This window comes from Bubalus kerabau, chromosome 8 (assembly GCF_029407905.1).
Source record: "Bubalus kerabau isolate K-KA32 ecotype Philippines breed swamp buffalo chromosome 8, PCC_UOA_SB_1v2, whole genome shotgun sequence".
Lineage (NCBI taxonomy): Eukaryota > Metazoa > Chordata > Mammalia > Artiodactyla > Bovidae > Bubalus > Bubalus kerabau.
This window is the reverse complement of record NC_073631.1, coordinates 82554928-82582480: the sequence shown is the minus strand read 5'-3', so window position 1 is coordinate 82582480 and position 27553 is coordinate 82554928. Positions and strand designations below refer to the sequence as shown.

The following is a 27553-nucleotide window of genomic DNA, read 5'->3' as shown; positions in this document are numbered from 1 at the left end:
CCTTGGGTCGGGAAGACCCTCTGGAGGAGGGCATGGCAACCCACTCCAGTATTCTTGCATGGAGAATGCCATGGACAGAGGGGCCTGACAGACTATCATACATATGGTCACAAAGAGTAGGACACGGCTGAAGTGACCGAGCACGCACCCACACATGCTAGTTATTATAGATATGAAGTGTATCTTTCTCCACCTGCTAGCCATTTGGATTTCTCCTTCTTTGCCTTGTCCATATTTAAATTGTTTCCATTTCTCTATGGCATTTTCTTTTCTTATTGATTTCCAGGTATTACTTTTATGTTGCAATATTAATTTTTTATGTTTTAAACATCTTCTAGTCTATTATCCATTTGTCTAAGATTCTTCCTTGAAGAATGATCCTTACTTTAAAAATAGTGAAATTCATCAATTTTTCAGGATGAAAAATTCCTGATTTTTGGATCTGGGTTGTAAATTTTCATCCAAAAAACATAAAAATAAAGATATTCTATTACAATTTCTGCTACTAAGTTTTTTTTTTTATTTTGCTTTTTACATTTAATTCACCTGGATTTCACTTTTATATGTAATGAATTCTATTTTTCCCTATAGAGTGAGCCAGTTTCCCTAAGACTTTCCACTAAGCAATCCATTCTTTTGTCACTGACTTGTACTGTTACTTTTATATCAGTTTTCATATACATCAGATCATCTATTTTACTGGATGGGTTCTACTTACTACTGCACATTGCTTTTTAATCATTTTGATTTTGAAGTATTTCTTAATATCTTGTGGAACAGTTATACTGCCCACTTACCATCATCAAACTATGGGATCACTTTGATTTTCTTTTTCAAAATTTGGTTACCATAACTGGCACATTTATTTTTACATATTAATTTTGAAATAACTTTTATAAATTCTTTTTAAATATCTGCTTAAATTTTGCCCGGAATTGCATGGAATACATAGATTAATTTGGGAAGAATTGATATCAAGACATGTTAAATTGTCTCATCCATGGACATGGTCTCTAGTTCTTTATTTATTCAGGTATTATTTTATGAATTTAAATAAGGGTTTATATGTTTCTCCATTATTTTTTTCTCCTGTGCTTCTAAAATAGGTTAATTTCTAGGTATTTTATAGATGCTATTGTTTTTATGAAATGAGTCTTTTTTTCTAGAAAGTTTTCTACTCACTTTTAGTATTAAGAGGAGCTATTGATTTTTATGGGTTGATCTCATATTTGACAACTTGTTTATACTCATAATATCCAGTAAATGTGCTCATTCTTTCAAGGTTTCTCTATAAATAATTTTAGTATCTGAAAATAATAAAGTACTTGAGTCTCTTTCTTCTCAACCCTTAATCTTTTTATTTATCTTTCATGGCATGTTTCTTAAGCCAGGACTTTTGGGGTCTATGGTAAGGGTAGGATCATATGAAAGCAGGTATGCTTGACTTGCTACCTATGTTAAAAGAATATATTCAACATTTATTAATTAACATTGGTATTTATTGTAACTTTTTTTGGTAATAGATTGTGTCAGGCTTGAAAAATGTCCTTCTAATCCTTTTCTTAAATTTTTATCATAGACATTGAACTTGAGCAATTTCTTCTAGAGCTCTGGAGATAATAATGTGATATTTTTCCCATTGGCCCATTTTCCTGCCATTGATAAGGTGAGTAAAACTGATACATTTTCTCATGTGAAACTGTTTCAAATCATTGACAAATCCTTCTTTTTAAGTGAATAAGCTATATTTTTTTATAGCAGCTTTAGGTTCACAACAAAACTAAGTAGACAGTACAAAGTTTCCACAAATCCTCATCTCTGCATACCAAAACCTCCCCCATCATGGACATCCTGCACACAGTGGTACACTTACTGCAATCAATGAACCTATGCTGATACATCATCATCACCCCAAGTCCATAGATTACATTTGGATACCCTGGCTTCCCTGGTGGCTCAGACGGTAAAGAATCTGCCTGTAATGCAGAAGACCCAGGTTCAATCCCTGGGTCAGGAAGATTGCTGAAGAAGGAGACAGCAACCCACTCCAGTATTCTTGCCTGGAGAATCCCATTGACAGAGGGGCCTGGTGGGCTACAGTCCATGGGGTCACAAGGAGTCTGATACAACTGAGCAACTAACACTTGATGTATATTTTATGGGTTTTGACAGATCCCATTGCAGTGTATCCCCCATTGCGGGACCATACAAAGTATTCTCACTCTGAGGGTTTAGCTCAAGTGGGAAACCTACAGCATTCCAACCTGGTCATATCCTCTCATTTCCCTCCACCCTCAAGAACCTTCTTTTGCATTTGCCTGAGAAAGAGCAGCCTTTCCCTGTAACAGAAACCTTTTCCAGGGTGTGTGTATTGGGGGGGAGGGGGGCGGTATCCAGAGACTGACCTCATTGTTTTCTGCTCACCCCAGCACCCAGAGCTGCTGTTTTATACCCCTCAGAAGTAGAATCCTTGCTCATTTTCCTCCCCTCGAGTACTTGGTCCACTTCTGCTCCTGCCTGCTGTTTCTTTTCCCTTCCATATTTGTCTCTCCAAGAGTTTTTCACAGTTTTTAAGATCTGAGAGCAATCAACTCCTGTCTTGTTTTTGTTTCATCTCTAGAGTTGGTTTTGGCATCAAGAGCCAGCATCTTATATTAGTTCTTTTCTTGTCAGCCAAAGTAGAGATTTAAACCTTAGTTTGTTTGACTCCAAAACTCATGCTCTATGATGTCATAAATAGAGAGAGGACTCGGGGCATTAGAACAACTAGAATTCCAGATGCTATTTTGAAATGAGAAGCAAATAAGCAATAGACTCTCCTACAGAAATTCAAGGACGCATATTTTTCTTCTCTGACCCAGATGTAATAAAACTTCATTGCAGAAAATTTTGAAAACATGCTCTTATAAACTATAGATAACCATGATTTTATGGTATATTTCCCTCCAGTTTATTTGTATAAAATTTTTAAGGCAGAAGGAAAATCAATTTACATTTTTTCTTTAAAAAAAAGAACAGCATAAAGAGAAAAGAAAAATCTGAGGACAGTTCAAAGGGAATCTCGCTTCAACCTCAAATGCAGAGTGATATCCCACTGAGATCTTGGCAAGAATAGCATCCAGCTCCTCTGAAAAGTTCTACCTCATGCCAGTGATTAAAATAGTCATTCAAAATCCATGTCTTATGGCAATCTAAAATAAGTTTAAAAGAATCCCAAAAGTTTGTCTACTGTTAGGAGGCCCTTCTAATTTGTCCCCAGGTACATAGACCATGCCAATTTTATATCTATATATCTAGAGTCTGTTGCCTCATGTTTTGGAATTGATCTCCATCAGGACCTAATTTCTTTGTACAGTTGCACACCCCAGCATTATACTTAGTTGCTTAATAGATAAATCCTACCTTAAAAAAAAAAAAACAAAAAACTTAACAATGATTTGAGAAACTTTCTACTGTAAGATTACAGAAAAATCCAAATGAACTTTTTAGCCAACACAGTTTAAAAGAATTGTGATTCAGTGTGTAATTAAAATATAAAAGAAGCCACAAATGCTTGTTGACCTTAACTTGTTTGGCACTCACTCACTGAACAAAATCCAAAGGAAAAGTCAGGCCTCAGTGGTGTGCTAGAGGATTCGCATCGAAGGTGGCTGAACGTCTTCTGAAAGTTTGGTGTAGATGGTTGTACGTTGTGCGTACCTAAAATTATGTGACTCCACCTTAATCTCCCCTGTGACTATGATATAAGCAAATGGTGAGGCAGAGATGTGCAAAACACAACACCAATGATTTCATGTGAGGCTGACCTGGGATTTTTTGCAGCTAAAAGGACAAGCAATAATGTGACTTGACGGATCTAAAATTTTATTAACATTATTCTCATTTTCCTACAGGAAAATGCATTTCCAGGGAGCCCAAGGCAGAGGAAACCAACTCCTGCTCCTTTTTCTACAGGCTTCAACTAAAGGACTCTGCGTGATTAATGAATCTCCCAGAGTTGCTCCCATTTCTCTTTTTCATTTTTTTATTTTTTTTTTTACCACAACATCTATTTTATTTTATTTTATTTTTTAAATTTTATTTTATTTTTAAACTTTACATAATTGTATTAGTTTAAATATAAGAGTTTTATTGAGATTTGCATCCCAGACAATTCAGCCACTCAAAATGTTGAGTTCAACAGTTTTTGGTATATTCAATGTTATGCAAGCTATCTCTACAGTCAATTTGGGGACATTTTCATGATCCCTAAAGGAAACCCTATATCTGTTATTAGTCACTCCCCATTTTCCCCCAGCTTCTTCACCCCAAGTCCAGACAAGCACTTATTTACCTTCTATCCTTATAGAGTTGTGTATTCTGGGCTTTCAAATTGAAAAGAATTGTACAATGTGACATTTTTGCACCTGTCTTCTTAGCATAGTGCTGTCAAGATTCATTTATTGAGCACATGCAATACTTCCTCACTTTTCATCACCACGTAATATTCCATTGTACCGGCATAGCACATGATATATGTATCCATTCATCAGCTGATGTGCATCTGAATTATTTCCACTTTTTGGCTATTGTGAATAATACTGCTATGAGCATTTGGGTATAAGAATTTCTGTGAACAAATGCTGTCATTTCTCTTGGGTATATACCTAGTTGTGGAACTGCTGTGCCATACAGTAACTCTGCCTAAACTTTAGAGGAGCTGCTAGAGTTACAGATTTTTTGATCTAGTTAATTCCTCATCCTTCAAGACACTTGGAAAGGATGTCTCTGCAACCCTCCCTCTCCCACAACCCCCCTGCCGACTACTTTAGTTCTCCTGTTATACCCTTACATAGCACTTGGTACTTCATAGCCATTTAAAATTTGTGATTCCATAGTTACTTTAAGGTAAGGTTCATAAGGGCAAGGATAATATCTATTTAGTTCATCATTGGCTACCTAGCCTGTGGCTCAGCGCCACAGGTATTTACTGATAAAACTCAAAACATATCTACTGAAGGAATGAATGAATGAAATCAAAGTTACTATTTTCTCTAACCTTAAGGAACTGATACACCAAAATGTTTTATTTCTTATCATATTTGATTTCTTTTTAAGCCTGGCATTTTCCAATAATGACATTTTCTAGCTAACCTTGCCCAATAATTTTGAGATACATCATCCGGGAGTCATCAACTATACTGCCTTCAAAAATCAATATGTGTAAGGATATCACAGAACTAAAGAGTGAAATCCATGGACAATAGAAAGCTCAGACCCAGGCCACATCTACATCAAAAAAAAAAACTTAGAATTTTTACTGAAGAATACTTGATCTACAACCTTTCACCCCACCCTATCACATACCTACTTCAAGAACACAATAGAATACAGACAAGACAATCCTATTCCATTAACTTTCAAAGTGGTAAATCAAGATAACTAGATACTATTGCTTTTCATCTTGCATTTGCACATGGTAGATAATTAAATATTATTTAGTCTGAATATAATTTATCAATATATTAACTATTTCTCTCAGTTAAAAAAATATTGGAATTCATTTGCTATTGCTTGTATAAATTGGTACAATATTCTTAGAGGGTGATTTGACTAGATTTTTAAGTGTGCATGTTTTTTGATCTGATTATCCACTTCTAGGACTTTATTTTTGAGAAATAAACCAAGAATTATGTGTGTGTAAATATGTATATACACAAAGATTTTTGTTGCAATACTATTTTTACTAAGGGAAAATTAGAAATAAACTCTCATTCCAATAAATGATTAATAAAATAAATATTAATGCAACTATCTAACTGAATATTTGTAGCTTCAATGACTGATGCTCTAGAAGTATAGGCATTGATATGGAAACAGTTACCATATTGTTAAGTGAAAAATATAAGTTACCATGAAGTACATAGACATTTATACTCATAGTCTATAACAATTTTAATTTTTAAAAATCCCATAAGGATTTTAATATGAAAACTGAAGTCAAAACATTCCTTTACTCATATGACTTTAGGAATTTCATGGTTTTATTAGCAAAATAAATCATGTGAAAAATGAGCATGAAATTTAAAATGTAACAGTATGCTGTTATAATATAATATATAGGCAGAAGACAGCATTTGGTTCTCAAAGCATTTCCCCTTCCTGATTATATCAGCGAGTTTTGAGACACTTTTAGAGATGCTTCCCTGACTGCTTAGAAAATTCATCTTTGATTCTGGTATTTTGCTTTCTGAAAAAAAAAAAACTATTTTTATTGAAGATATATTACTATTAAGAGTAGAATAAAGAATTTGCATGCTTTGATGATTTTTAAGTCTTCAAATATCCAGGGGGCAAGACTCTGACTACGTTTTATTAAGATCTCAGTTGAGATTTTCTGGTTGAAGTGATAACTACTAGTTGTGACAACCAAAGACCTTGTTAGGGTTCCAGCTGCCCTGCCACCCCAGTTTCACCCCCGAGTGAAGGATGAGGATGCCTACAAGGGATTTGTGGCAATCTGACTCCTTGATTGTCAAGTTCATCACTGGGCAGTAAGAGGCAGAAGGAACAAGTGCCTTCAAATTATCAATTAAAATGAGGCAATGCACCTTAAGATTATTTAATTAAACAGGAAAAAAAATTGAATATTTGCAGAATTAGAACCAGTCTGAGCTCTCCTATCACCTGTAATCCACGGAAGCCATCAGAATGCCTCTGATGTAGATTGGGTTGGAACATGGAAACATACACTTCAATAATAGCAAATAGTATTTGGGGACTCGCTGATTTGTGATTAAGTTGCCATTTAGATGGACCCTTTACCCTGAAGCTATCAGAACGGTGCAGCCAACAAATTTGTCTGTGAAGGGGAAGCAGAGGAAATGCATGGGGTCATTTGAAATTAAATCCCTTGCAGCTGACCCATGAGAGGTGCTGATGACTTCCAGATGGAGCTTTGTCCAGTTCCCATTGGCCAGATGTCTGGGTCTGTCCTGCAGGATTGTTTTGTATGTTGAGTTGGGGAACCATGGAAATAGCATCAAGATTGACCAAAGGTTTACCCTTGACATAAGAGCATTCCAGTCAGAGGTGTGGTCTATAGCTTGAAGCTTTTTCAGTGCACTGACTGGTTTCAAACTCTGGCTCTGTCTCACCAGAGCTCTGTGCCTTTGGGCAAATTATTTAAACTCAGAGGATTAGTTACCTCATCTATAAGATGGAGGTAATGGGAACACTGCTGTGAAGGAGCACAAAGATGATCCATGTTATGAGCTGACTCAATAGGACTTAAGAAACACTAGCCATTTCTAATTATGAAGACCATTATTATCTTTCTCCACACATTGACTGAGCACCTGTTATGGACCCCTAACTGTGTTCACTGCTAAATGTACAAAAATGCATAGAGCATCATTTTGACCTTCTGGAATGTTATTCAATTATGGAAGATAGCCGAATAAATAAATAATTGCCTAAAGTGAGTTTGAATGTTGATAGGACTATGAACACAGATCCAGGATACGGGAGAGGAAAGCCACGTTTACACACACTCACCATTAGCACACCCTGGCCTTATGCTAGACAATGCCATCTAACTAGGTTTAACGCAGCCTCATAGACAGCCAAATTGCCCCCACTTAAAGGTTAAGAAGCAAGCAAAAGTAATTTACCCATGTTTATATAACTTGAAGATGGCAAAATTTGGTTTGTCTTACCTTGTCCCCGTTCTGTTCCACAAGCTGCCTTCTGAGTATCAAGAAAGGCCGGATGGCAAGAAGTGGCAAAGAAGAGTCAGAGAAGGTTGCATAAGTGAAGTGAAAATTGCTATTCTCAAAGAGTAAATGAATTCTCTAAATGGGTAAAGGGCATAAAAACACAAAGCAGTGGGAATACTATGTTTAAAAGTATGCAAGTATGAAATAACAACATATCCAGAGAACTACACTTCCATTAGGTCTAGAAAACAAGCTTTGCTGTGAAGGTGGATGTCTATCAGATCAGATCAGTCGCTCTGTCGTGTCCGATTCTTTGCGACCCCATGAATTGCAGCACGCCAGGCCTCCCTGTCCATCACCAACTCCCAGAGTTCACTCAGACTCAAGTCCATCGAGTCAGTGATGCCGTCCAGCCATCTCATCCTCTGTCGTCCCCTTCTCCTCCTGCCCCCAATCCCTCCCAGCATCAGAGTCTTTTCCAATGAGTCAACTCTTCGCCTGAGGTGGCCAAAGTACTGGAGTTTCAGCTTTAGCATCATTCCTTCCAAAGAAATCCCAGGGCTGATCTCCTTCACAATGGACTGGTTGGATCTCCTTGCAATCCAAGGGACTCTCAAGAGTCTTCTCCAACACCACAGTTTAAAAGCATCAATTCTTCGGCACTCAGCCTTCTTCACAGTCCAAATCTCACGTCCATACATGACCACAGGAAAAACCATAGCCTTGACTAGACAGACCTTTGTTGGCAAAGTAATGTCTCTGCTTTTCAATATGCTATCTAGGTTGGTCATAACTTTCCTTCCAAGGAGTAAGCGTCTTTTAATTTCATGGCTGCAGTCACCATCTGTAGTGATTTTGGAGCCCAGAAAAATAAAGTCTGATACTGTTTCCCCATCTATTTCCCAGGTCTATGAAGAACCAGAAAAAAATGAGTGTGATACTGTGAACATCAGTGGGAAGCAGGTCACAAAAGGATACTGTTGGGTGCTCAGAAAGTGTGTGTTTCTTTTTGCCTTTTGTCTAGTTATCTCCTGGGCTTAGCACAGGCCAAAGGGTGGCTGTTCAGTGAATCTATAGCAGAAAGGAGAGGTGAGCTGGAGTTGATGTGAATTATGCAAAGATCCTGGCATCTCCAATGGGCCCAGAGGCAAAGAAAAGTGGGTTATCTGAATGCAATTCTTTCACAAATACATTCAATTCCAAAGATAGTTATCAGGGGCTTCAGTGGTGGTTCAGATAGTAAAGAACCTGCCTGTAATGCAGGAAACCTAGGTTTGATTCCTGGTTCAGGAAGATCCCCTGGAGAAGGAAATGTCTACCCACTCCAGTATTCTTGCTTGGAGAATTCCATGGACAGAGGAGCCTAGTGAGTTACAGTCTACAGAGGTTGCAAAGAGTTGAACATGACTGAGCAACTAACACTTTGACTTTTTTTTTTTATTTCGTGACATGGCTGGTTCTGAGTGCCAGAGGTGTATATGCATGATCAGAACAAATTTTTATCTTCATTCACTGCACATCTTAGTCAAGAGAAACACAGACCAAATGCCCTAAACAAGTAAATCATGCAGGATGGTGACAAGTGCCCTAGAAAAATAGAGTAGAGTAAGTGGGATATATATGGAGTGGTTAAGGGAGGCCTCACTGAAGGAGACAGGAGAGCAACATTTGAAGGATGCAAGAGATGAGGCATAACTGGGAAAAGATGATTCTAAGCAGAGAGAATATTTCTGAGCAGGCAATTCCTGAGGCAAGAACTCACCTAATGTGTTTGAGGAAGAGAAAGGAAGTGACTGAGGGAATGTGAATGTCAAGGGGTCGGAGGTGCCCCTGAGGTAAATGCAGGAGACATTGGAGGGATCTGAGCCAATGAGCAACATGGTCTGACTTAGATTTGGAAAAGTCCCACTTTGACTGCTGTGGTGAGAATAAACATGAATAATGGTTTAAACCACAAGTAGCTGGATGTCTCAAAGTTCCTACTTCAATGTCTAAATCAATGGCTCTCAAATTTTTTGACTGTGATCCATGGGAAGAAAGATCTCAGATATGATGACTAGTATCAATGCATACACCTGTGTAACTGACACAGTTACATACAAAATTATATATATACCTGGCTAGATATATATTTTGAACTCAACCAAGTTACTGGATGCTGTTTTTCTTTCTTTTATCATGGAAGGAACATTTTCAATTACAGCTGACATTTTTGTGACTTTAGAGCACACCTATTGACCAAACCCTACACCCAGCTCTGTGCTACTGGAGACAGCCAGGCAATGCTTACATGGCTGGAGCCATAATCATTCACTTCTTAATTTATCCTAGGAGCACATTATTTATATAACATCGAGTGACCCTTTTTCAGGCTCTTAGCCACCCTTTGAACCCTTGCCCATGTATATTATCAACCTTTGGTTGATATGCTGAAATATTTGGATGCAGAGTTTATAGCAGAGATTAAAGCTAGGGGTGTCAAAACATGACAAGAAAGGCTTTTTCTTGTTTGATTTCTGGCAGGGATCAGAGTGGAAGTGATGGAAGGCTTGGGAAAGAGCCCAATCCTGTCAGTGATTCTAGCCAACTTGGCCGACTCCATAGGTTTAGAGGGTTCAGATGAGCTCTGTGTCCATAAACCTTTAAATACTTGCAGAGAAACTAATCTTACTGTGTGAACTTTTTTGAGGTTCAACACATCTAACAGCTACGGAGCCAAATTCCTAGCTTCAGCCAGACTCTCTACGCCCACCCCCTACCCCCCACAAAGGCATTGAACTTTACTCATCTGAGCCAAACCTAAACTCACAGAAAATGTCAAGAAGGTTGACAAGGTTTCAGCCTGGACCTCACTTGCATTGAGATTGCTAATTACCTGCTCTACTTTGGATCATGCATACCCATCAAAACATCTGGAGGCATTATTTTTCTGTTTGTGTTTTGTTTTTATGCGTTTACAGCTAGTAGAGCTATGCAAGCTAAAAATGGTCTCTATACCATATATCCTTTAAATGCAGAAATTTTTACCCTAGAAGAAGATTTAGGCTGATTTTTATTATTATTTCCAGCAGATGAGGTTTTTGATTAAATTTTATAAGTGAATTGTGTACACATCAAATAACTTGTGATCTACATCCACCCTATATAGTAAAATAACTTATGATCTATACATATACTTTACATAGTAAAACATTTTATGATTCAATTTTGATACCTGTATTATAATTCATCCCAGGCAAACCCTCAGTAAAAACAAGATTTTTCCCTTGGAGGGGACACATGTATATCTATGGCTGATTCATGTTGATGCTTGGCAGAAACCAATACAGTTCTGTAAAGCAATTATACGCCAATTAAAAAATAAATTAATTAAAAAAAACAAGATTTTCCAGAGAAAGCATGCTATTTGACAGTGTGTCATGCTGAGTAAAGAAGGAGATGATCTAGGAAAGAAGATGAGCTTAATTTTTTTTTTTCTAAATTTCTTGTTTTACGTTACATAGATCTTAGATATTTATCTTAGGTCTTTGCAGAGGTCTGTGTAAGCACACATTTCCTTAAGAGTGTTCTTATTGAAACCACATTTCCATTTTTTATGTCCCTGGCATTACTGTGCCATGAGGCTGGCTCAGGATCAGGAATATGTCACACATCCCTGCTACATTTCCTGAGTGAGTTCAGGGTCCCAGTTGTAGCTGTAGTTTCTCTAAACTGTAGACATATTCAAGAAAGACCATGTCTGATGGCCAAAGCATAACCATCAATGTCTTCTTATTCTGGCAGGCACATCTTTGAGGCATGTCTTAGATCCCCAGTACTGTCAAAAAGTCCTCTGGACTTGTGTATCTTCCAACTTTGGTCAGCAGGATGGTTGGCCTTCATTCCCTAACACATCCCAAATGTAGAAATAGGTCACAGGAAGTGGCCCCGCCTGGCTAAAAGCACAAAGCATTTACTAGAGAAGAAAAGTAGGGAGATAGTTTACTGGGGCTTCCTTGTCTCCCATATCCAGGATCTCTGGCCAGTGCAATCTCGACAGCACTGAACTTCATATGTTTAAACACATTTTATCTTATTTTATTTATTTTGGCTGCAGCACGTGGGAATCTTAATTCCCTGACCAGGATCAAACTTGTGCCCCCCACATTGGAAGGGCAGAGTGTTAATCACTGGACTGCTGGGGAGTCCCTTAACCTCATACTTCAAGTATCAATAATGTAAAAAGTTTATTGAAACGTGCAAGCTACAAACATCTAAGAAAAATCAAACCAAAAATCAGAACAAGGTAAACACTGTATTGCTGTATTTCTACAAAGCTAGTTTTTTTTTTTTAAACAATCTATTTTTGATTTCAAAAAGGAAGCCTCCGTTTTACTCCAGCCATGACTTAGACGGTAAAGAGGCTGCCTGCAATGCAGGAGACCTGGGTTAGCTCCCTGGATCAGGAAGATTCCCTGGAGAAGGAAATGGCAACCCACTCCAGTATTCTTATCTGGAAAATCCCATGGTCAGAGGAGTCTGACAGGTTACAGTTCATGGGTCGCAAAGAGTCGGACATGACTAAGCGACTTCACTTTCACTTTTGACTTTTCATTCAGTCTTCATGTTTGTTTCCTTCTGTTTCTGCTCTGAGATAGCTTTCTAATGTGTTAATAGATTTTTACTATCCTTGGAGACCTCATGAATGGAATTCACACATTTTAATTTAAATTTGAAATTAGATCTACCATATGAAACAAAATTGCCAAAATTTATTTTTACATCAAAAAATTCTTTACTTTTGAATGTATTTTAGTGTATCCCAGACATAATTATTAGAAGGTATTTATATTCTTTTCATAAAACTTTACATCTCTATAGTTGCAAGAGTCACTTATGTGGTATCTTGAGGATATTCTTATTATGGCCAATATACAAACAAAAGAAATAAATTAATACTATGCCTTATAGAAGATCACATTTTTCAATCCATATTTAATTTGATAAATTCAGAGCCTTTATTAGAAACAAAGTAAAAAATACTCATCCATAAGTTAGGAGATCTAAATTCTATTTCCATTGGTCTTTGATTTCACTGAACTGACCAATCCCAAGAGAACCTATATATCTACATTTTATTGTGGGAAGAGGCTAATAGAAAGTCTTGGCAAATTAAAAAATCTAGATTCAAAGGAATTAAATTTTAATACTGCCATTTCTGAAACTGGGCTGGCAGTTGGGCAGAGGTGCTGGCAGCTGGTACATCTGCCCAGTGGAAAGGTCAACCATGTCTGTTCCTTGGCAGAGAGAACTATGGCGTTTCCCCTGCCCCCACCCATTCCACCCAACCAGAGCCAGCTCCTAGGAAGCACTTACTGAACAATTTCTCCATTATTCTTTCGGGAGGGCACCAGCCACCAACCTAAGAAGTTTAGAGAAGTCTTCCAGACTTACGTGTAGATAGACAAAAGGGTCCCCATTCATCTAGAGCATGAAGAACAGAGAAGAGCATCAGGAGTTGCATTCTTTTCCTACTGAGGAATGCAGGCTGGGAAAAGAAAGTCATGTGGGCAGAGACCATCTTGCCTGAGGGAGACCTGAGGAAAGAGTGCTACCTTCCAGGCTAAAATCCATCCTAGGAGTTACTGCATTCCCTACTCTTGGTATTTACTCAGCAGATAACCAACCAGGGTGGTGCAATGGTAAAGAATTCGCCTGCCAGTGCAGAAGACTCAGGAGACATGGGTTCAATCGCTGGGTCAGGAAGATCCTCTGGAGTGGGAAATGGCAACCCACTCCAGTATTCTTGCCTGCAAAATTCCATGGACAAAAGAGCCTGGAGGGCTACAGTCCATGGGGTCTCAAAGAGTTGGATATGACTGAGCACAAGCACACCATAACAAACTCAGGTTATGTGATGAAGAAAAAGAATCACTCTGGCAGTTTTTTTTAAGATTTTTTTTTTTTTTGGTGTAAACCATTTATTTTAAAAGTCTTTATTGATTTTGTTACAATATTGCTTCTGTTTTATGTTTTGTTTTGCTTTGCTGGTTTTTTTTTGTTTGTTTGTTTGTTTGTTTTTTGCCTAAGAGGCATGTGGGATCTTGGCTCCCCTACCAGGGGTAGAATCAACATACCCTATACTGGAAGGCAAAATCTTAACCACTGGACTGCAGGAAAGTACCACTATGGCAGTTTTAATCTATGGATTTGCCACATCTGTATAGACTATAACTCAAGGCTCAGCTTCCATCCTGAGCCTGGTAGGGATCTGGATCATCCCACACAGTCATTCAATTAGAATGAGCATTAAATGCTTAGATGTATATAGTAGACTCCATGCTCTCAAGAAACAAGCTTTCAGCAGGAACATTATGGGCAAACTTCTGTGATCTACCATCTGTAATTTAACCTGCTGTTGTAAATAGTGACTGAAAGAAAAAGAGATGGATGAAAGGAAATACTGGTCATACAGCTACATGTTAATATTTTACATTTATTTGGACTTAGGTTTCCTTACCACTCTTCGCCTTACTTTATTTTGTAAAACTTTTTTTCTTGTGAAAAGATTAGTCAGTAATATCTAGTAGATTTTTTGTATCAGATTCTCTATAAACCTTTGGGGAAAGAGAGAGATCTTTAGAAAACTCATTTAAAATAGATAATGATCTCAATCAAAATTCTCTTCCCACAGTGAATGCCCTCCCCATCACGCTGTTGTGGACAAGCTGGGGTGGACGGATGCATGGAGGATCTTTTTTTGGCTCATTCCTTACATGGACAACCTTGTTTTCCACTTTCTCAGAGGTCCGCTCTCACTTAGGCAATCTGGTGGGCCAGGCAGGTTCAGAATAGAGTGATGCGTGAGGACTACCCTGCTTAAAAGAGAGGGCTCCACCTTAGGAAAGAGGTCCAGGCAGCCAAGAGGAAGTTGAACCCAATAGCATGATCAGGGAAACAATGGGTTTTAATTCCAGTAAGACGGAGAAGGAAAATAATCTTTCCTGAATGAGTTAGGACATCTTCATGGTCAAGGCAACATAAAATTGGTTTTACAGTGGAAAAAAAATGAGGTTGAAGAGGTGATAATGGGGTATGGAGCAAGCTCTCTGATGATGTAAATTGTGGGTGGGTACACAACAAAAACACAAAACTATTTCTCCCAAGGGTGAGACTGAGCTAACCTTAATAGTAGAGTCATTATGATTATGTAATTTATGGAAAAATGGCACACCAAAACCTATAAAATGAAAGTGAAGAAAAAAGAAAGCAGTGAAAGAAAAAGTGTGACAGCAAAACGAAAGAAAAATAGGATATGAAATCATTTCTTGAGCCTAAAGCAGCGTTTCCCCCATCTTCATGGTAGGTGAGAGATTTTTTAAACAATGTTTCAAATAACTGTTTCATATAGTCTTAAAATCTGCCTCAGGGGACCCCAAGGGAGGTGCAGCTGGAGTGGAGGATAAGAGAAATGAGTTTCCAGGTCCAAGGTTCCACTACCTCTCAAAAAACAGTTTTCCACTATAAATATAAATTGTTCCCACAAAAGTAAATGGCTTCTGGGGCATGAAATAGCTTAAAAACAACCTTCTAAATGGTCAGGCATGATGGTGGTCTTTTAACCCTATTCTTGAGAAAATACCATGATGGGTCTTCCTTGGCATTCCTTCAAGTGAGAAAAAAAATGAAAGTCTTAACTCACCAAACAATTTCTGTCTCATTCCTCTTAACACCCAGTTGCAAGGGTATATTAACCCAGGCAACCAACATGGTCTCCATCTCCTTGCCTCTCTTGGAGGGGCATAACTGTCAGTGGAAATTATTTTAGCTATTTTAGTAACTTTATAGGAAAAGGTATTAGAACCAATGAATCTAAACTCCTGGAGTTCTAACCTCACCTCAGTCTTCAACTTGCTTTATTAAGAGATGGTCTATGGATTGATTTTTATGTCTGGTTCCTAAAAGATCCCTGCCACCATCACCAAATTTCCATCTCTGCATTCTCTGTGGGAGCTGTGCCGAGTTCCATAAAGCAACAACTTGTCTAAATTCTAAATAAAAGGAAAACTAGTAGGCAGCTTTCTTTTGCACTTACATGGGAAATTTCAGGCAATGCCACAAAGATTTAGTTATTAAACATGGTTTAAACGAAAACATTTTTCATTGTAACTCAGACCTAAATCAGTGCGACTAAACACAGTTAAGTATATTAGTCAGAATTAATTCACACGGATGGGAGACAAGTGTTCCAAATTTCCTCATTTCTTGAACTAAATTGCTTTCTAGTCCCTTGTAGAACACGGCATGTTTAAGTGTCATTGAGATGTCTCAAAATCCTACCCATTCTGCCATTTCTAATTCTTAATAGATTTGTAAGTTGTTTCTGCACTATAATTAGAGTATTACTATACTTCTAAATCAAAAACACTCTTCAATTTTATGTCCTTTTACCAGAATGTCTACTTATAATAGAATTGCTTAGAAACCCCTAGATCTTTTCTAATCACATTAGTAAATTCTTCCTTGGTACCCTATCTTACTATGGCAACAACATGTGCTTCAAATTTTGGCCACTCAAAAGTTGTTTCTTACAGAAGGAGTGCATTGCACATAGCTAAATGATGAGCACATGTTACCACACACACACATGAACATACTTTGAATCAAAGTCTGTTACTGGGACCATAACCCCTCTGGCCAATGAAAGTTAAAGGTGTGCATTTGAAGGTTGCCTGTACTAATTCACATAATTAATAAAGCTTATTCAAAATGACAAGCTCGTATTGCTATATTTACTTATAGTATCTCTAGCTTAACTAATACAGTCATGTGCTGCTCCTCAAGTTGTGGTTTTCAGTCCTTTGAAAGTTTTCAGTCTGAATCAATTTCAGTGTATGGTCACCATGCCCTTGTATTCTGTAGCTGTCATTTGCCCAGTTACAATCCTTCTTTGATGTATTGAAGACACCCAACCGGAAAATATTTGCCGTCAAAGAAGTCTCATCGTTCCCTTGGACAAGTGCAAACCTGATCACCTATTGTACAAATGGTGAAATTTCAAGTCTTTTCTGCTCCTAAAAAATAGGAAATGTACAAGGAGGAGTCTAATCAGCCATTGGTATCATTCTTAGGTATATAGTTTAGCACTCTATATTCCCCTGTTCTATAATATTACAATGAAGAAGGACTGTTTGTGTTTAACCTATGATGGCTTAACTGCTCAGTGAAGAATAGACTCATACCACAGCTGCTCATCCTGGAACCCAATGAAATCTGTTTCTTTGAGGAAATTCACATTGGCAACATCACTTCTGATAACCAACAACCACTATGGTAACAAAGATCTCTTAGTAGAGAATAGTCCCCCATGACTAGGTGCAGTGAGTTGCACTGTGGCCTCTAACAGATATGTCCATGTCTAATCACTGAAACCCACGTGAAAGTCACCTTATTTGGAAAAAATAAAAAATCTTTGTAAATCAAATTAAGGACCTTGAGGTGAGTTCATCCTGGATTATCAGAGTATGTCCTAAATTCAATGACTTGTGTCCTTTCATGAGAAAGGCAGAGGGAAATTTTAGAACAGAAGACACAGACTAGAAGGCCATGTGAAGATGGGGCCAAAGGTTGGAATTACACCACAAACTAAGAAACGCCTGGAACCACCAGAAGTGGCCAGAGATGAGAAGCATTCTACCTTTGAGTCTTCAGAGAAGGGCAGCCTTGTTGACACCTTGATTTTGGACATCTGGCCTCCAGAGCTATAAAAAAATACATTTCTCTTAAGTCACCAAGTTTGTGGTAAATTGTTCCAGCAACCCTCGTAAACGAATGTACTGTGACTTGCTATCTCTCTGAAATAGCAGATAAAATATATGATCATTTAAGTCCATAAATGTTACTTTTCATTTTAAGAGGGAAAAAGCAAAGCCTGGGTATAAATATGAGGTTGGAAAGAGAAGACTTTTGTTGAATGATATAGAATTGATGGCATGACAGGCTGTCCCATTTCAAAATCAAAATGATTTATTCTCAGTTTATGTTATTAAGTAGAATGCTTAACTGCAGATCTTCAGCTTTCTTCAAAGCTACAGTCAATCCCCAAAATAATAAGTGGAGTCTTACATTACATTGCTTCCCATGTGGCTCAGCTGGTAAAGAATCAACCTGCAATGCAGGAGACCTGTGTTCAATCCTGGGGTTCAATCCTAGGGTTCAATCCTGGGGTTCAATCCTGGAGAAGGGAAATGCTACCTACTCCAGTATTCTGGCCTGGAGAATTCCACGGACTGTATAGGCCATGGGGTCACAGAGAGTTGGACACGACTGAGTGACTTTCATTTACATTACATTTGCCTGACAAATATAAAGTATTATTTATAAATTAAATACCCCAAAGGTAAATTCAAGTTTTCACCCATTGGAAGCAAGAACTGCTGGCTTGTTTTCTTTCCCGTATCTTCAAAATTCTTGGAATCTAGAAGGCTAAGGGTACCTTTTAGATAAACGTTCTTTATAAACTTCAGTGGATATTTAGGATCAGAAAATATTTTCCAGGAAGGCACCTTTTATTTTGATTTTTAGCTATCCCCATCTTACTAAATTGTTGGCTATTACTGATAGGATACATTTTTCCCCTCTAATAGAGCATGAAAAAATAACCATTGTAGTTCTCGTCACATTTGATTTCTTACCAGAAGGACTCTTTAATTCAGCTCCTTGGATTTCAGGTCAGACTTTCAGTGCATTTGTTTTTCCTATTCTTGGGTTGTTTCTAGGATAGCCTAGCTGACATTACAGATCTCATTAATAAGATAATTTCAAAAAGAAAGCAAAAATCTAACTAAGCCTTCTTTCCAAAAGCTTGTCACTGCTCTAGAAACCTCAAAAATATTAAAGACATTCTTATAAAAAATGGTCACAGCAAGTTCTTTACTTAGCTAAATGGCTTGTGCATTCATTGCCTGCTAGACTTACAGGTCTGCCTAGTTAAAAATCCTACTTCCTAAGGAGGAAACCCATGCTTTCCAAGATTCCACTAAAATGGGATTTGGTATATTTTTTTCAGCCCAAGGGAGACATACTTAAGACAATATGTGAAAAGAAAGGAAATAAACAGTGTTTACTGAGTTTATTATGACTCCAGTGGTGGGCTAGCAATTTTCAAATACTTTCATTTCATTTTCACAATATTCCTAGGAGGTAGTTATCACCTCCTCAACCTCATCACCATCTTTATATATATTAGAAAATTGAGGCGCATGAGGTTAATAGCTAGACAAAGGTCACAGAGTTGGGGAGCGACAAAGGCAGGATTCAGAACCACATATAGTGTGATACAGTGTGCTTCCACAGTCACTTTTTTTCTTCCCCACTATGGCAGGGAACGTACAGTTTCAGTTATATAACTCTTTCCTGCCTTAATTTGTGCATTTTTAAGTTGGTAATGATTCTTAAAGTATAGCAGGAAGGAGAATAGAAAAAACAGCTCTTAATCATATTCATACTTAACATCTACATTTTCAAGAGTTTTATGATGATCTGCTGTAGATGTGCAGAAGTGGTACCTAGTGAATTTCAGATGAGGGTCATAAAGGGTTCATAAGTGCCACAAAGGTTTTTTTTTTCCTGGGAATTTCTTATCTCCTCTTGTTTAATTGAAAAGGACTTTGCCAATAGAATTTGTGATTCTCTGGAACTTAACCACTCTATATACAGTATAAGGAAGGTTCTTGACTTGGTTCTAAACAAAATATTAATAGCAGTATGGTTTAGAGCAACTCCTTCCTGTATATGTAATATTTTGCTTCAGTCACAGGAGAATGAGCATAACACATTTACCTGGCCTCCCAAGCAGTTAACAGGATACAGTGAGATGGGAGATGAGAAAATGTTTTCAAAAACATGATAATAAATTTATTGAGTGATATCATAGTAAAAATGATAGAACTCAAAAAATCAATGTTTTACACTTATCCTCATGAATGGACTAACTTGGTCAGTAAGTCCCCTGTTGTTCCTGCTGCTTCTATCTACAATAACAACAGTCATCATAATTAATCCTCACAAAAGCAAGGAACCCAACATCACTCTCATTTTCTAGGTGAGAAATAAATGGTTCAAGATTATCTAGGTGAGACTCAATATTGTATCACCTAGCTCTAAACTGTATACTTATTTTCCATACTGTAGTATTGAGATTATAGTGGTTTATTTCACACATCTATGCATAACAATCCTCATTTAAGAGATAGGATTTGGGCAGTGCCCCAGACTGGGAGAGCACCCTCCACCACAGCCATGGCTCATGGCTGGAGACCTCAAAGGTCCCGGAGAAAGAATCTCTTTCATTTGAAACAGACAGTGCATCATTAAACCTCTTAGCTACTTTAGCTATTCTTTAGCTGCTTGGTTTAATTGGTTTGTCTCATTAGCTTGTTGCTTCTTACTGCCTCAAAGGAAGGAAAATGAGATATTTAGTTTTTAATCAGTATGAAGTTCAGAAAGGCCAGAATTTGGAATAAGCACTAAACCTCAGCTCTGTTAACACAAGAGCCTATGTTCGCTCCTGAAGGTTATTATTTCATGGCTGTGATAGATGAATTTATAGGAAGATTGGTGAAGAAAAGACTCTACATTAGACACTTAGCTGGGAATCAGCACAGACTTTGAAGAAAATTTGGTTTGGATAAAATCAGTTTCAAGTGCTTCTTTATTTTAACAAATGAATCTCACATGACTTGACAAGGCAAGAATGTATAGAGTCATAATGGACATGATGAAGTGTGATAAGACAAAAGAAAAGATACTATGAATTGAGAGAAAATGTTTTTTGCTCATGAAGATATAGTAAAAACAAAGGGAAATGAATGAAAACCAGCGTGACTATTTGAAAATCTGGTTTTGCCTATAAGGCCTATGTGCATAGATCATTATTTTAAAATAAATCTGAACATTTACCCAAGCCTAAATTTAGGTTCCCTGTTATTTGTACTGCCTGTCTTTATCATAATTCAAGCTTCATATTTCATTGTGTAGAAGAAGTATGTGGCAGGCTAATGGCCTAAATACCTAAGTCTCATTTTATAAATATTTATTGCCAACTGATGTGTTCCTATCTTTGAAGTCGTATGCATGGTTCACTGCGAGCCTGTACTTCCCTCCTCTCCTTGTACAGAATAACTACCCAGGACCCTCGTTTACATGAGGATCACCTCAACACAGAGTTAATTTTTTTTATCCACATCTTCTCACATCACTCATCTTTGCTTTGTTATGTTTTCTCCCCTCTTTCACCTCACATTTCATGCAGCAACGGCCAGAAGTACAATAATAAACCAAACAATGTGATCTGTGCTGCCGTTGAATTAAAGCAGTGGTACAGGCTGAACTGATCATTCATAACCTGCCTGGGGTCACCACAGGGGATCTACCAGATCCAGGAGAGGAAAATAAACAAAACCCAGAGAAGAAACTCAGAATAAAAGAAGTGAGCATGGAAGAGCTTGAACGTCAAACCAAAATCCCTGGGCATGATTCTTCTGACAATAGAGAAATTTTGGAGGTCTTGAAGCAAGATTAACCAAGTTAAGAAACAGCTTAAAATTAACCAGGCATTGTACCAAAAGAATTGCCATAGGCTGGTGGTAAGACCAATGAGGAGACAACTGTAATAATACAGATGAGGTAAGATGAAAATCTGGACATAAACATAGTTTCAATAAAATTTAGGGATTGGACGATGACAGTGGAAATATATAGAAAGATGCTGATGGGAGAAGTGTGTGTGCATGCTGAGTCATGTCCAACTCTTCGCAATCCTATGGACTGTAGCCCACTATAGGGTCCTCTATTCATGATAATCTCCAGGCAAGAGTACTAGAATGGGTTGTCATTTCCTTCTCCAGGGCATCTTCCTGACCTAGGGATCAATTTCATATCTCTTATGTCTCCTGCATTGGCAAGCAGGTTCTTTACCACTAGCCACCTGGGAAGCCCATGTAGCACCACAGAACTGACAAAATTTGGAAATATTGGATACAGGGTAAACTTGAGTAGAAAATATGGTAAAAAAATTTTAACTATAAGGAATAGGCAAGTAAGGGTGGCATTAACAAAAATTCAACAAGGAAGAGACGAGAAGCATAATTAAAAGAGAAGATGATGTGAAATATTCATTTTAGGACGTCATAAATTTTAAGTGTTACTGGAGCCTGAATAATGAGCCATCCACAGATGGGAATACCAGACCACCTGATCTTCCTCTTGAGAAACCTATATGCAGGTCAGGAGGCAACAGTTAGAACTGGACATGGAACAACAGATTGGTTCCAAATAGGAAAAGGAGTACCTCAAGGCTGTATACTGTCACCCTGCTTCTTTAACTTCTATGCAGAGTACATCATGAGAAACGCTGCACTGGAAGAAACACAAGCTGGAATCAAGATTGCTGGGAGAAATATTAATAACCTCAGATATGCAGATGACACCACCCTTATGGCAGAAAGTGAAGAGGAACTAAAAAGCCTCTTGATGAAAGTGGAAGTGGAGAGTGAAAAAGTTGGCTTAAAGCTCAACATTTAGAAAACGAAGATCATGACATCTGGTCCCATCACTTCATGGCAAATAGATGGGGAAACAGTGGAAACAGTATCAGACTTTATTTTTCTGGGCTCCAAAATCACTACAGATGGTGACTGCAGCCATGAAATTAAAAGACGCTTACTCCATGGAAGGAAAGTTATGACCAACATAGATAGCATATTCAAAAGCAGAGACATTACTTTGCCAACAAAGGTCTGTCTAGTCAAGGCTATGGTTTTTCCTGTGGTCATGTATGGATGTGAAATTTGGGCTGTGAAGAAAGCTGAGCACCAAAGAATTGATGCTTTTGAACTGTGGTGTTGGAAAAGACTCTTGAGAGTCCCTTGGACTGCAAGGAGATCCAACCAGTCCATTCGGAAGGAAATCAGCCCTGGTGTTCTTTGGAAGGAATGATGTTAAAGCTGAAACTCCAGTACTTTGGCCACCTCATGGAAGAGTTGACTCATTGGAAAAGACTCTGATGCTGCCAGGGATTGTGGGCAGGAGGAGAAGGGGACGACAGAGGATGAGATGGCTGGATGGCATCACTGACTCGATGGACGTGAGTCTGGGTGAACTCTGGGAGTTGGTGATGGACAGGGAGGCCTGGCGTGCTGCAGTTCATGGGGTTGCAAAGAGTCGGACACGACTGAGTGACTGAACTGAACTGAACAGAAGGAATAGGTGATAAAGGCAGGCATGAGTTAAATATTTGGATGACTAAAACATGGCAAGTGAGGGGAAAAAAGGTACAGAGGAATGATTTGTGGTTGTTGATTTACATGGCCATGTGGTGATAATAATCAGGGTAGAGTTATTAAGGAGAGGGGTTGAACAATGGGGGAGGGAGCCCACATATTCATATATAGAATTTAAATTTCTTGTGGGATATCCAGGTGAAAACATTCAGAAAGGTGAACTCACCTGCTTGGAACTCAGTAGGTGAGCAATCTAGATTTGGGGGTAGCAACAAGAATTTAAAAACACTGTTCCACAGGAGAGCAGAGTTTCACTTTGGGAAGATGAAGTAGACATACCTTTTATTATTGCTGCCACTAAATAGAGCTAAAAACCCTGTACATTCTTAGAGGTGGAAAGAAGAAGGCAGACACATCAAGACCTTAGGATGAGTGGGGAAACATGGTGGGAAGTTTCCCGAATTTTCTTTGTTCTTATGTGTCTCAGACTTGGAGCTGAAGCAGTTGGTAACCAGGCAACAACAATGACATAGGCAACAAAGCCCAACAAACCCTGCTTTTTCCAATCAAAGAACCAGGAAAGGGGAAGCCTATCAGGTCAAAAACCTTTTAGACAATGACTGATCTACTCCATCTACACCATAGAAAAAAACTGTAGCCCCTCCCCAACTCATGCTAGCTAAAGCCAAGTGAGGAGCCTAGACTTTTACTTTCATGAAGGAATAATAAGATGCCTCAATACCTTTGACAGGGTGGGATCACAGAAGACCAAGTAAGGAACTAGGACTTTCATCCACGTTCAACCAAAAATTAGCTCCATCCATCTCTGTTTTATCGGTAGACACCATGTGGGGAAGCCTGGACATTCGATCCCACTGGGCAGTAATGAGGTATCCCTCTCCCTCTCTGCTTCAGGCTTGTGTCATAGGAAGCCTACTGGAAAGTGAGGACCGTCACCATCACCCAGCAGTAACAAGCCCACCATGCAATTGAGTCTCAGTGAAGACTACATGTAGACATGGAGCTGTTATCCTAAGTTGGAATAACAAGGAATTTCCACCCTGGGTATTAGGCTGAGTCAAGAACCTGGACTTACACACCCACCTGGCAGTACCAAGGTACCTTCCTTTCCTCTCCTTCAGAATGAGTGTCAGTGGAAGCCAGCAAAACCAGATGATTTAATATCCAGAGTCTTATAAGACAATATAAAATTGTCCTCAGTTCAAATGAAAAGCACTTAGGAAGCCAAGAGCCAGGAAAATTTCAAACTAAATGAAAAAGGACAATCAATAAATGCCAACATCAAGATGACAGAGACATTAGAATTATCTGACAAAAATTTTAAAGAAGCTATGTCAGATAAGCATCTGAATAAAAACTCTCTGAATAAATAGGAATAGAGGGGAATGTCCTTAATTTAATGAAGCATATCTAAAAAACCCTATAGTTAAAATTATAATTTTAATGGTGAATGAATACTTTCCCCTAAGATCAATAACAAGACAAAAATATTTGCTTTTATTTGACTCAGTCAACATACAGCTGGAAGTTCTAGCCAGTGCAATAAGGTAAGAAAAGAAAATATAGGTATACATATCATAAAGGAAGGAGGAAAAGCTGCTCCAATTTGAAGATTACTTGTCTGTAGATGTATAAAATCCCAAGGAATCTACCAAAATATTTTTAGAACTAAAATGTATGCTCATCAAGATCACAGGATACAAGATAAATATTCTAAAATCAATTGTGTTTCTATGCAGTAGCAAAGAATATGTGGACAATGAAATTAAAAATATAAAACCATTTACAGTCAGTCAAAAAATAAAATACTTAGAAGAAATCTAAGAAAACCTGCAAAGGACTTGTATGCTGGAAGTAATCAAAGAAGCTCTAAATAAATGGAGAGCCATATTGTGTTCATGGATCAGAAGACTCAACATAGTAAAGATGCCAATTGTCCACAAATTGATATACAAGCTTAATGCTATACTTAAAAAATCCAAGCAAGATTTTTTTAAGATATAAATAGGATTATTCTGAAACTTATCTGAGAGGCAAAGGAACTGGAATTGCTAAAACAGTTTTAAAAAAAGAATAAAGTGGGAGGACTCAGTTAACTCAATTTTAAGACTTACTATATAGCTACAGTAAACAAGACTGAAAGGTATTTGGAAAAGGAAAGGCACATAGATCAATGGAACATTACAGAGATCCCAGAAATAGACACACAATTATATGCCCAACTGAGTTTTGAACAAGATATAAAAGTAATTCAACAGAGGATGGATAGCCTTTTCAACAAATGGTACTAGCACGCAAACATAGGCACTGCTCAATCTAAGTATCATGCCTTATGCAACAATGCATTCCAAATATCTATAGACAGTAAACACATATATCATGTAAAATTAGAATTTTTTAAATATATAAAAAGTATGAGAAAATTTTCAAGAACTATGGATAAAGGATTATTAGACTTGACACTAAAACCATGATCCATAAGAGGAAAATTTGATAGCTTGGGCTTTATCAAAATTAAAATCTTTGTTCTGCGAAAGACCTCCTCACAAGAGCTCTGAGGTACCTTATCCTCTTAAGAGAATAAAAGAACAAGCTACAGAATGGGAGAATGTTTTCAAATAATGTATCTGGCAAAGGACCTTCAAAATTCAAAAATGAAAAAACTAACAATAAAATTAGAACATGGGAAAAGACAGGAAGAGCTATTTCATCAAAGCAGGTTGTATATATGGCAAATAAACATTTTGAAAGATACTAAACATCACTAGCCATCAAGAAAAACCAAATTAAAACTACAATGAAATACCACTACAAATCTATCAGAATGGCAAAAAAAGGAAAAAATGACAACACCAAATGCTACCAGGGAGACAAGGAACCTGGATGACTCATATTTCTAGTAAGAATGTAAAATGGTACAGTTTGTCAGTTCCTTATAGAACTAAACATGTAACTAACACATGACCCAGCAACTGCTCTCTTGGGCATTTACTTCAGGGAAATGGACGATTCATTGTCCTACAAAATGAACATTAATTACACCTTTATGCATAAAAGCCAAATTCCAGCAACAATTCAGATATGCTTCAGTGGGTGAATGTTTAAACTAATTGTGGTGCATTCAGGAAATGAAATAGTCTTCAGCAAAAAAAAAAAAAAAAAAAAAAAAAAAAAACTGAACTATTGATACAAAGAAAAGCTTGAATGAAACTTCAGAGAATAATGCCGAGTAGGGAAAAAAAAAAAAGCCAATCTCAAAAGGTTATATCCTGTATGATTCCATTCATATAGCGTTCTTGAAATGACAAAACTCCCAAACTGGAAAACAAGCTAATGGTTGCCAGAGGTTAAGAAAAGGTAGACATGCAAGCTAAGTGGGTGGCATATAAAAGAACCACAGGAAAGATTGTTTTGTGAAAGAATTGTTCTGTCTTGACTGCTGATGTATTCATATATCCTGATGTGTTTTTGCCCATAGCTATGCATACCCTTGTCAGAATCTGGGAAAGGGTACATGAGAATTCTATACGATTTTGTACAACAGCATGTGAATCTATAAATATCTCAAATTTACAACTTTGATTTATTTTTTTAATTTAATTTTATTTTTAAACCTGAAACACTGTATTAGTTTTGCCAAACATCAAAACGAATCCACCACAGGTATACATATGCTTCCCATCCTGAACCCTCCTCCCTCCTCCCTCCCCACACCATCCCTCTGGGTCGTCCCAGTGCACCAGCCCCAAGCATCCAGTATCATGCATCAAACCTGGACTGGCAACTCATTTCATACATGATATTTTACATGTTTCAATGCCATTCTCCCAAATCTTCCCACCCTCTCCCTCTCCCACAGAGTCCAAAAGACTGTTCTATACATCAGTGTCTCTTTTGCTGTCTCGTACACAGGGTTATTGTTACCATCTTTCTAAATTCCATATATATGCATTAGTATACTGTATTGGTGTTTTTCTTTCTGGCTTACTTCACTCTGTATAATAGGCTCCAGTTTCATCCACCTCATTAGAACTGATTCAAATGTATTCTTTTTAATGGCTGAGTAATACTCCATTGTGTATATGTACCCCAGCTTTCTTATCCATTCATCTGCTGATGGGCATCTAGGTTGCTTCCATGTCCTGGCTATTATAAACAGTGCTGCGATGAACATTGGGGTACTCGTGTCTCTTTCCCTTCTGGTTTCCTCAGTGTGTATGCCCAGCAGTGGGATTGCTGGATCATAAGGCAGGTCTATTTCCAGTTTTTTAAGGAATCTCCACACTGTTCTCCATAGTGGCTGTACTAGTTTGCATTCCCACTAACAGTGTAAGAGGGTTCCCTTTTCTCCACACCCTCTCCAGCATTTATTGCTTGTAGACTTTTGGATCGCAGCCATTCTGACTGGTGTGAAATGGTACCTCATAGTGGTTTTGATTTGCATTTCTCTGATAATGAGTGATGTTGAGCATCTTTTCATGTGTTTGTTAGCCATCTGTATGTCTTCTTTGGAGAAATGTCTATTTAGTTCTTTGGCCCATTTTTTGATTGGGTCATTTATTTTTCTGGAGTTGA

General features: G+C 37.8%; 1 long non-coding RNA gene across 1 annotated transcript in view; it reads right to left on the bottom strand.

Annotated features, from left to right (window-relative positions):
• Positions 1 to 13240, bottom strand: part of LOC129658600 (uncharacterized) — a 40537-nt gene extending 27297 nt beyond the window's left edge. Inside the window, exons 1-2 of the long non-coding RNA XR_008717436.1 lie at positions 13131 to 13240; positions 7698 to 7728 (exon numbers count right to left, since the gene is read on the bottom strand). This is a non-coding gene — a long non-coding RNA (uncharacterized LOC129658600). The remainder of the gene's footprint in view (positions 1 to 7697; positions 7729 to 13130) is intronic.
• Between the last annotated feature and the right edge of the window lie 14313 nt (positions 13241 to 27553).